This window comes from Tupaia chinensis, unplaced genomic scaffold, assembly GCF_000334495.1.
Source record: "Tupaia chinensis unplaced genomic scaffold, TupChi_1.0 Scaffold000298_1, whole genome shotgun sequence".
NCBI classification, from domain to species: domain Eukaryota; kingdom Metazoa; phylum Chordata; class Mammalia; order Scandentia; family Tupaiidae; genus Tupaia; species Tupaia belangeri.
In genome coordinates, this window is record NW_006159787.1 from 1,552,071 (window position 1) to 1,561,274 (window position 9,204).

Below are 9,204 nucleotides of genomic sequence, written 5' to 3' on the forward strand. Positions count from 1 at the left end.
GATAGAAGCTTTGAGGTTTTGGAGATAAATATTCTATTCTGACCATGCTTTATTTAGTTTAACTTACAGTGTTTGTGAGGTTTCTAGATGGAGTTATAAGGAGGGAGGAAAGGAGTGAATTACTAAGAAATGCTACTGACAGGAAACCCAGAACTGTAAATGACTGAGCACTATAAATATACCAAAAAGAAAGGAAGGAAAGCCAATCTTTAAAGATTAATCATACATTTCAATTTATAGTAATTTTGTAACTGAATAATTTATGAGTATAAAGTAAAATAACTGGGTCAGCCTGTGGAGTGGCGTTTGAGATGGCTGAACCTCATGTGGTCAATGGCATGGTTCGAGTCTAGGACCTGGTGGCTTGGGAGACATTCTGAGCATGTGTATATACATACCCCAAATCCTTAAAGAAAGAAGTGATGGAGGAGAAGGGATTAGGGATTGTGGCATGACTATTCTGAATGATGGTGTTGGTGGTGGGGTATGCATTCTTGGTTTCCCTCTTTCTCTCTCCCTCTTTCTGTTTCTCTCTAGTGAGTGCATGTAGCCTCTGGCAAAATTGTTTTTTTTTAGAAAAGAGTAACTTTCAGTGTTTAATTTTTTAGTTTTACTACAGGGTATGTGCACTTGCTGGAGAGAGACAGAGGAAAAGAGGGGGAGGAAAAGTGAGAAATCTCCTCCCAAGTGGGTGACCATGTCTCATTGCCCTCTCCTCCATTCTCCTTTGGAGATTTTGGGAATGCACGTACACATACCTGGTGTGATTTTCAAGCCACTAGGTATGGAATTCAAACCACCCTGTTGGCCATGTGGTATCCAGTGCCTTGACTCCTATGTCACCTGCTGTGCCTCAAAATTTTATTACGAAAGGATAGAAGGATAATTTTCTCTTCAAATTTATCTTTCTCATTAAAAAAATCTGTGAACTTCCTGATTTTTCTGAACATAGTGTAATTTGAAAAAGCATGTTCATCTCCAAATTTCTAATTAACTCTCAGATCAGAAGACAAGTTATATCTAAAAAGAAAATATTTTCCCTCTGTTATATTACATCTGAATAAGAGATAAATATGGTTTACACTTTGAGTTGCACAGCAACACGTGGGAAGAAAAAAACCTTTTAAAACATGCTATGAATTGAATTCATTAAATCTATTGGGTGTAGCAATTTAATGAAGCAAAAAATACTAATTAAATTATTAAAATCTGGAAAGCAAGTAGTAATTAAAAAGACTGTTGCTATGCAACTCAGAGGATTTCTATAAACAGTCTGCAAAAATGTATTGGTTAAATATGTTCATATTTTGTCTTGACCTTTTGTAATCAAACACCTTCTCAATCTGAGAAAATGTGCTTCTGAGACCAATATTAGATAGAATTCATGGATTTAAGAAAAAGGAAATTTAGAGTTTGATTAAATTACTTATTATCTTCAAATAATACATGTGAGGAGGTCTAAACTCCTAAAATAAAAATTTGAGAATACACTTGGAAAAAGAGCAGTAGTTGCTTAAATGTGGTTTTTTCTTGGTGATTAAATATAAAGCTATAAATCAGTATTTATTATTTCTTTCTTCATTGTTGTAGCAATTTATAACAAAAGCAGGTTATCAAAGGTGAATTAATTTTTCCAAGTTTATGTATATATTTTTTTTCCATGAGCAGAAGAGCTAGAGAGACAGCATCCCCAACAGGGTCTTGACGCAGTGATTCAATCCCAGCCTTCGCTAGCCCCAGCTCATGGGCATGAAAAGATGCTCTGCATACTGAAAAGATCTCTAGGTGCGGACTCGAAACCTCCATATGGGTCAGCTGTTTGTCAAGTGAATTTTTAATACCATTAAACAAAGTATTTTTTCTAAAGTCAAAATTACTTTTGACTATCAAGCTATTTCCTCAAACCGTCAGGGAATTAAAAGTTGATCACAGGTTCTGAAAGTCTGCAATGTACCCAGGAATAATGTACTTGAAACTGTATATACCCCAGAGGGCCGTTTTTGCAAATGGAGGAAATTATCCTAATATGGGAGCTTTAAAAGTTATTTTCTTCAGGCAGACACTAGAGGCAGTCACTGAGAGGCTGGTATGCAGGCACATTTTAATTCCAAATGTCTGAATGAGGATTAAAATAAAATTGACCTACCATAGGGGGAAGAATAAAAATTCTGGGTTAAAATCTTCTCTCGTGCAATCCAAAACATTTCCTGTATTTTGAAACTACTATTTAACTATCCACATGCAGTATTGTTGGGGTACTAACTTAATATTAGTGGGAATTTGGGAAGCCCTCATCATCAAAGATAATCCTAGCCATAGAGACCCGGTCGAACTCAGTGGAGTAAAAGTCTTTAAGGACAGCCTTAAGCAGACCTGAGGAGTGTTTGCCTGATGTCATGAGTTCTCTCTGTCTCTCTCTAGTGAGTGCATGTGTGCTCTAGCAAATTAAAACAGAACAAGAAATAATTAAATAAACAGCACAGAATTGATGAGGAGAGCAGAGAATATGCACAGCTGTGCCAAATCGGAATCCAAGTTTTGTACATTCCTAGCTGTGCGATATCCAAGAGACGTACAACACCCCGTTGCCGAATGACTGCGCTTATGAAAATGAAATAGATGTGCTATTCTTTTAGCATAAGGAACCTTATTTTTGCCAATGGGTTTTGAGTTTTTAGTGAGTAAATACTTAGTGAGTTTTGGGACCAAGCTACTAAATTACCAGAATAATTTGTTTTGTGTGCTTGTTTGTTTATTTTGCTTAGCTGCCCTTTTGAACAATCCCTGAGACACTGAAGAACGACGTTTGAGCCCGTCTGCACTACAGTATGCCAAAAAAGAATTACTGGAATTGCGTAGCCATATAATCACAACTTCTTGACATAGCTGTATAAGCATGTCTCTATGTAAACATATGCATATTTAGCAAAACTTTTAAAATATGTTAACTGCTTGTTGCATTTCTTATATAGCACGCTTTGAATATAAAGGATAAACTTGGAGTCTATTTACTGGGCAAATGCAATTTTCTTGGAAAACAGGGAACTGTGAAAACAGTTCGCTGCTTTCGTCAGTGCGCATTTCAGAGGTGTCCAAAGTGCGCAGCATGTAAACAAACTGTCTACTCAGGCTGCTCAATTCCATACAAATAAAAAGTCTCTAATAATCCAGTGGCTTAGTGTAACTGTGTAACTCAACATGATTCACACAGGCAGAATAAGAGATTGCAATGTGGTCTTATTCTCTAAATCTCAGGAGTTTTGCACAATCCTGTTCAACTCTGCCCTAGGTTTCTTTATGTTTTATAATAACATTCCTCACGCATTCACAAGCCTGTAAATACCACTGAAGATAATTCTATACTCTTAAATACAATATTGAAAATCTTCCATGATGTGACAGAAACCCATTTTCCTTACCTTATACCCTTCCATATCCACCCTGACCCATCATCCAACCAAATGAAACTGCCTCTTTTATGAATAGGTCCTTCATTTCCCTATTTTTAAAAAGCTATCACTTTCACCTAGGATGCCCTTCCCCTGTCGCTGTTTTGCTTCTTCAGAGTTGTGCTCAAATCTTACCTCTTCCAAAGAGCCTTTTAACACTTCTTTCGTATCGTGTTCTAAATCTCCTTTGCATTCTCTCCCCTTGCACATGGTATAATACCTAGTCTGTTTGTCATTATGTTTGTTTCACCATGTGACTTTATCCATGGTATTCCTTTCATACTTCATATTCGATTTATCTTCTTAAACCTCACCAAAACTAGGATAACATGAACTCACACCCTTTACTTTAAACCATTTGTGGTAAACATCTGCTTAGAAATGATGCTTAACCAAGGTTGTTTGTTTGTTTGTTTGTTTGTTTTTTCAACTTTTCAGAGTATGAATGCACCTGTCAGAGAGAGACAAAGACAGAGTGTGAAAGGGAAGGGAATAAAGGAACCCAAAATGCGACATAGCCACACTGAATTTCCGTCTTTCCCATTTTCCCACCCTTTCTGGATTTGGGATATGCATGTGCACATGCCCAATATCTTTTATAAGCCACTGGGTCTGGGATTCAAACTGTGTAGTTCACAATATGGGACCCTGCTCCCTTAACCACTCGGCCATGGGGCCAGCTCTCAACCAATTCTTATTAAACTGAAACCAATTATTGTGTAAGAGAGATGATAAATTATAAAGTCTTAAGGTGTCAGACCTCCAAAAATAATTTTCATTTAACAGAGATTTTGTAGTTTATCTATTCATCCCAATTCTTTCATTATTTTCTTTTTTCTTCTCTTATGGTCTAGGGGATATCGCAGAAGGTCTTGTTAAACTTTTCTCTTTCCATCCTCTGTCCCAACTTGAAGGCATCTGAATAAATTATGTAGTCAGAGTGGTTCCTCATAGACTGATTGGTAACTTGTGTGAATAGAACGACTGATGAATGTCTTAAAGTATGTATTCTGAGGTTGACTCAAAACTCTCAGAAAACAAATCCTATAAATAAATATTACCTATTATTATTGCTATTATTAAACTAGTCTTTTTCAGTCCATAGAACACCAGTGTTCAGTGAGGTATTCATAAAAGTCCTTAGACATAAATAATTCCCCTTTGAAAGAATTTGGAAAATATTCACTACTCTACGTCTAACTTAGAGACTCGGGATCTACATGAACCTTAAAAGAAAGCTCATTGGACAGTGCCGCAATCTATCTTATTTAGTTTGCTTAACTCAGAATTTCTTCAAACTGATTGGGCCATGGAAATGCCTTTGTTTCTCTAAATATATTTATCAACACTTTATACTCCTTACATTTCAATTTGGAAGGTATGAACCTATGACCCTTCTTTTTCACTAAGTTTTGGAAATTTCAATTAGTGAGGGAAAGTCAGGTGAATGCTGTTCTAAAGGAGAATATTTCTGTTGTAACACGTGCTCTGTGCACATATATGGATTTCCCTCAAGAACGCCTCAGAGGCACCTACATTCAATGTAGGGGGACTACAAGACTGAAAATATATCTGGACACCCCTCCCCCAAAGAGGACGAAACTATTCTTCTGATCTTATATGTCTACTTAGGTCTGTCTGTGCTGCGAAGGCGTCATTAGGGAATACAGGCTAGGATGGTCCTTTTTGGCTTGGGTTGCTCTAGATCATGGGGCCACACAGCAGGAAGAATGTGGTCCCCAGGACAAGATCTCTTGCCCCTGAGAGCATTGTCTTCCTATCCCTGACTGTGCTGCCACTTGAAGGTCAATCCGAGTAAGTAACCAGATGCCCCTTCTGTGTCCTCTTTACAGTGTGAATTAGTGTAGCCATTCATTATTCACCTCGCTCCCTTCAGAATAGATTGCTTCTGACAACACCGAGTGAAACAGCTGTGTGTGTGCAGGCGTGTGTATGTATATGTCTATGTGTGTTTCTATAAAAGAAGGATTCTCCTACTACGCCAGAATGTCCCCGGGCCGTGAAGGAGATTGAGCTGTGTAAACCAACCGTGCCTTATGCTCTATGGGGAAGGAAAGAAATGGGGAAGAGAACACCTCAACTGAATTTATTATAACAAATTTCTTGGGATAATAAAAGACATCAGCTCAGCCCTTGAGGGAAAGTAGGTTATAGCTCAGCTAAATGTCCTTGTCTAATGTTGCTTGACCCTAGCTAACATTTCAAGCCTAAGTAAAGTTCTGTCAGTCAGAGGCACATTTCAGCCTGTTTAGTAATTCCATCAGAGACGTTGATTTCAATGTATTTTTGAACTTATCTGATGAACACTCGCATCGGTCATTTTCAGATCACATGCTGATCTCTTTTCTCGTTTATTGTACAAACAAGAAAAGAACTGGTCCAGAATGTCGCAGATCTCAGGCAAAGAAACAGTAGTGGCTGTATTGCTTTGTACAAGGTGGGTCTCTCAGAAGGCATGGGAAAGCTCTAGATCCAATAGGAGGAAAGTTCTAGGCAGCAGCAGGCAGTTCAACTCCTTGGCCTCTGACATTCCATCTTTGGCACGTGTGGCTTCTGTACATGTACAAGTTAGTGCTTTACTCAAAACTGTCCTGTTTTTCTTCTTTTGAATCTTTGCCTGCGCATTCTCTTCTCCCTCCGTCTGTTCTCATAAAGCAGCAGTTTCTAAGAAAATGATGGTAAGGCTGAGAAAGCCTGACCTCTTCCTTAGGGTATGTTCTCTTCGAAGATCTGTGAGGGCTATAATGATTTTTTTTAAATAGATCCCTAATTCTGTATTTCATTAAGTAGGTGGGGAAATATCAACTAGACCAGTATTTTACTGCTATTGTGAAGAAAGAGAGATTACTTTCTTATGTCTGGATGTATCCTGCTGTGTCTCTCTACTTATACAATTGCTTTTGCATGCAATGTGCTTCCCTTCATGCACAGCAGAAGAACGTTTTAAATATCTCTGCATTTGTGGAGATTTCACAATATCCATGGATAGGAAACACTCTTGTTTTGACCACTAACATTCCTGCGGCTCTCATCTCACTTACCAAACTGTAATTCAAAATTCTTTATTTGTTTTATCTCCCCTCCTAAATTACTATTTATATATTACACATTGTATATTTATTTTTAGTACACCTGACAATGCCTAGTTTAAAATAAAGATTCACAACTATTTCTCAAAAATAATTTAACTATTCAAATAATTGATTATGTGCGATTCTGAAAGGTTTTTTATCAGTTTATTAAGCATAGCTGTGTCTTAAAAATGCCAATCTGTAGGGCCAGTAGATGGCATGGTGGCAAAGGTGCTAGACTCCACCTGACTGACCTTGGTTCAAGTCCCAGATCTGGAGGCTTGCTTTTTCACTTTCCCTCTCTTTTTTACTCTATCTCTCTCTGGTGAGCACATGTACCCTATAACAAATTAAAATAATAATAATCATAATAAGTTAAATTGATAATTCTTTAAAAAATGCTAATTTGTAAAATTTTTACATTTTCAAGAAACTTTGTATGTTAAGAATGTTGCATCTCATTATCTTGTACTGGCAGAAATAACAAAGTAAAGGGAAAGCTCATATAGTTTTCAAAATGGATAATGATTTTTTTATCAGTTAAAAAAAGTAAATGTATGTATTTCTGAATCATGAATAAAAAAGTTTGTTAACTCAGAATCATCAGAAATACATTTCTTAGTTTTTTATATGTAGTTATGCATTGTTTTGACCACTAACATTCCTGCTGCTCTCATCTCACTTACCAAACTGTAATTCAAAATTCTTTATTTGTTTTATCTCCCCTCCTAAATTACTATTTATATATTACACATTGTATATTTATTTTTAGTACACCTGACAATGCCTAGTTTAAAATAAAGATTCACAACTATTTCTCAAAAATAATTTAACTATTCAAATAATTGATTATGTGCGATTCTGAAAGGTTTTTTATCAGTTTATTAAGCATAGCTGTGTCTTAAAAATGCCAATCTGTAGGGCCAGTAGATGGCATGGTGGCAAAGGTGCTAGACTCCACCTGACTGACCTTGGTTCAAGTCCCAGATCTGGAGGCTTGCTTTTTCACTTTCCCTCTCTTTTTTACTCTATCTCTCTCTGGTGAGCACATGTACCCTATAACAAATTAAAATAATAATAATCATAATAAGTTAAATTGATAATTCTTTAAAAAATGCTAATTTGTAAAATTTTTACATTTTCAAGAAACTTTGTATGTTAAGAATGTTGCATCTCATTATCTTGTACTGGCAGAAATAACAAAGTAAAGGGAAAGCTCATATAGTTTTCAAAATGGATAATGATTTTTTTATCAGTTAAAAAAAGTAAATGTATGTATTTCTGAATCATGAATAAAAAAGTTTGTTAACTCAGAATCATCAGAAATACATTTCTTAGTTTTTTATATGTAGTTATGCAAAAGTATCTCTTGAATGAATATTAAACAGTTGTGTTGCTTTATTTATTGCACACATCTATCTGCAACTCTCCCAAAATAAAACTATACCTATAATAAACTATGAAAAATGATGGGCGGTAATGAAAGTTTCCCATCTGGAAAAGACCCTGGTCCAGATGGATTTGCTAATGAATTTTATAAGATGTTTAACCAACCTTTGAAGAATATCCCAGACATGTTTGATTACTTTAAATTACTAACATTTTTGGATTTTTGGAACTACTGCTGTGGGTTCTCAAACTAATCTTTATAAACTGCCAAGAAATTCTAAAATACAGAAATTTGTGTTTTTTAAGAACTTAGACCTTTCACAAAAATGTTAAAAATACATTCCTCCCAAGGTTGAGCCCAGTGTTAAAGTGTTTTCTCTTTGAAAAGGTATTTTTAGGTCAACTAGGAAGGGCAAATACCTTAGCCAAAATTCACAAAATAATAAATATTAATTTTCACTGCAGTATAAATAAATATGATTTTTAAACATCTTATTATGATACAATCTATGCCAATAAAAATTATATGCTTTCCACAATTTGCCAAAGAAACTTAATACAAATAATAAATGATAAAAAATAAACAAGCAATAAGTAGTATGATATGATTCAAAGGCAGACAAATAAGAGCTCAGGTCCTAAAATGTTTGTTCAATCAGTTTGCATTCATGGCTGAAATCTTGCAATTAGGTTTTGATTTCTTCCTTCTTTCCTTCCTTCCTTCAGATCTGGAGGCTTGCTTTTTCACTTTCCCTCTCTTTTTTACTCTATCTCTCTCTGGTGAGCACATGTACCCTATAACAAATTAAAATAATAATAATCATAATAAGTTAAATTGATAATTCTTTAAAAAATGCTAATTTGTAAAATTTTTACATTTTCAAGAAACTTTGTATGTTAAGAATGTTGCATCTCATTATCTTGTACTGGCAGAAATAACAAAGTAAAGGGAAAGCTCATATAGTTTTCAAAATGGATAATGATTTTTTTATCAGTTAAAAAAAGTAAATGTATGTATTTCTGAATCATGAATAAAAAAGTTTGTTAACTCAGAATCATCAGAAATACATTTCTTAGTTTTTTATATGTAGTTATGCAAAAGTATCTCTTGAATGAATATTAAACAGTTGTGTTGCTTTATTTATTGCACACATCTATCTGCAACTCTCCCAAAATAAAACTATACCTATAATAAACTATGAAAAATGATGGGCGGTAATGAAAGTTTCCCATCTGGAAAAGACCCTGGTCCAGATGGATTTGCTAATGAATTT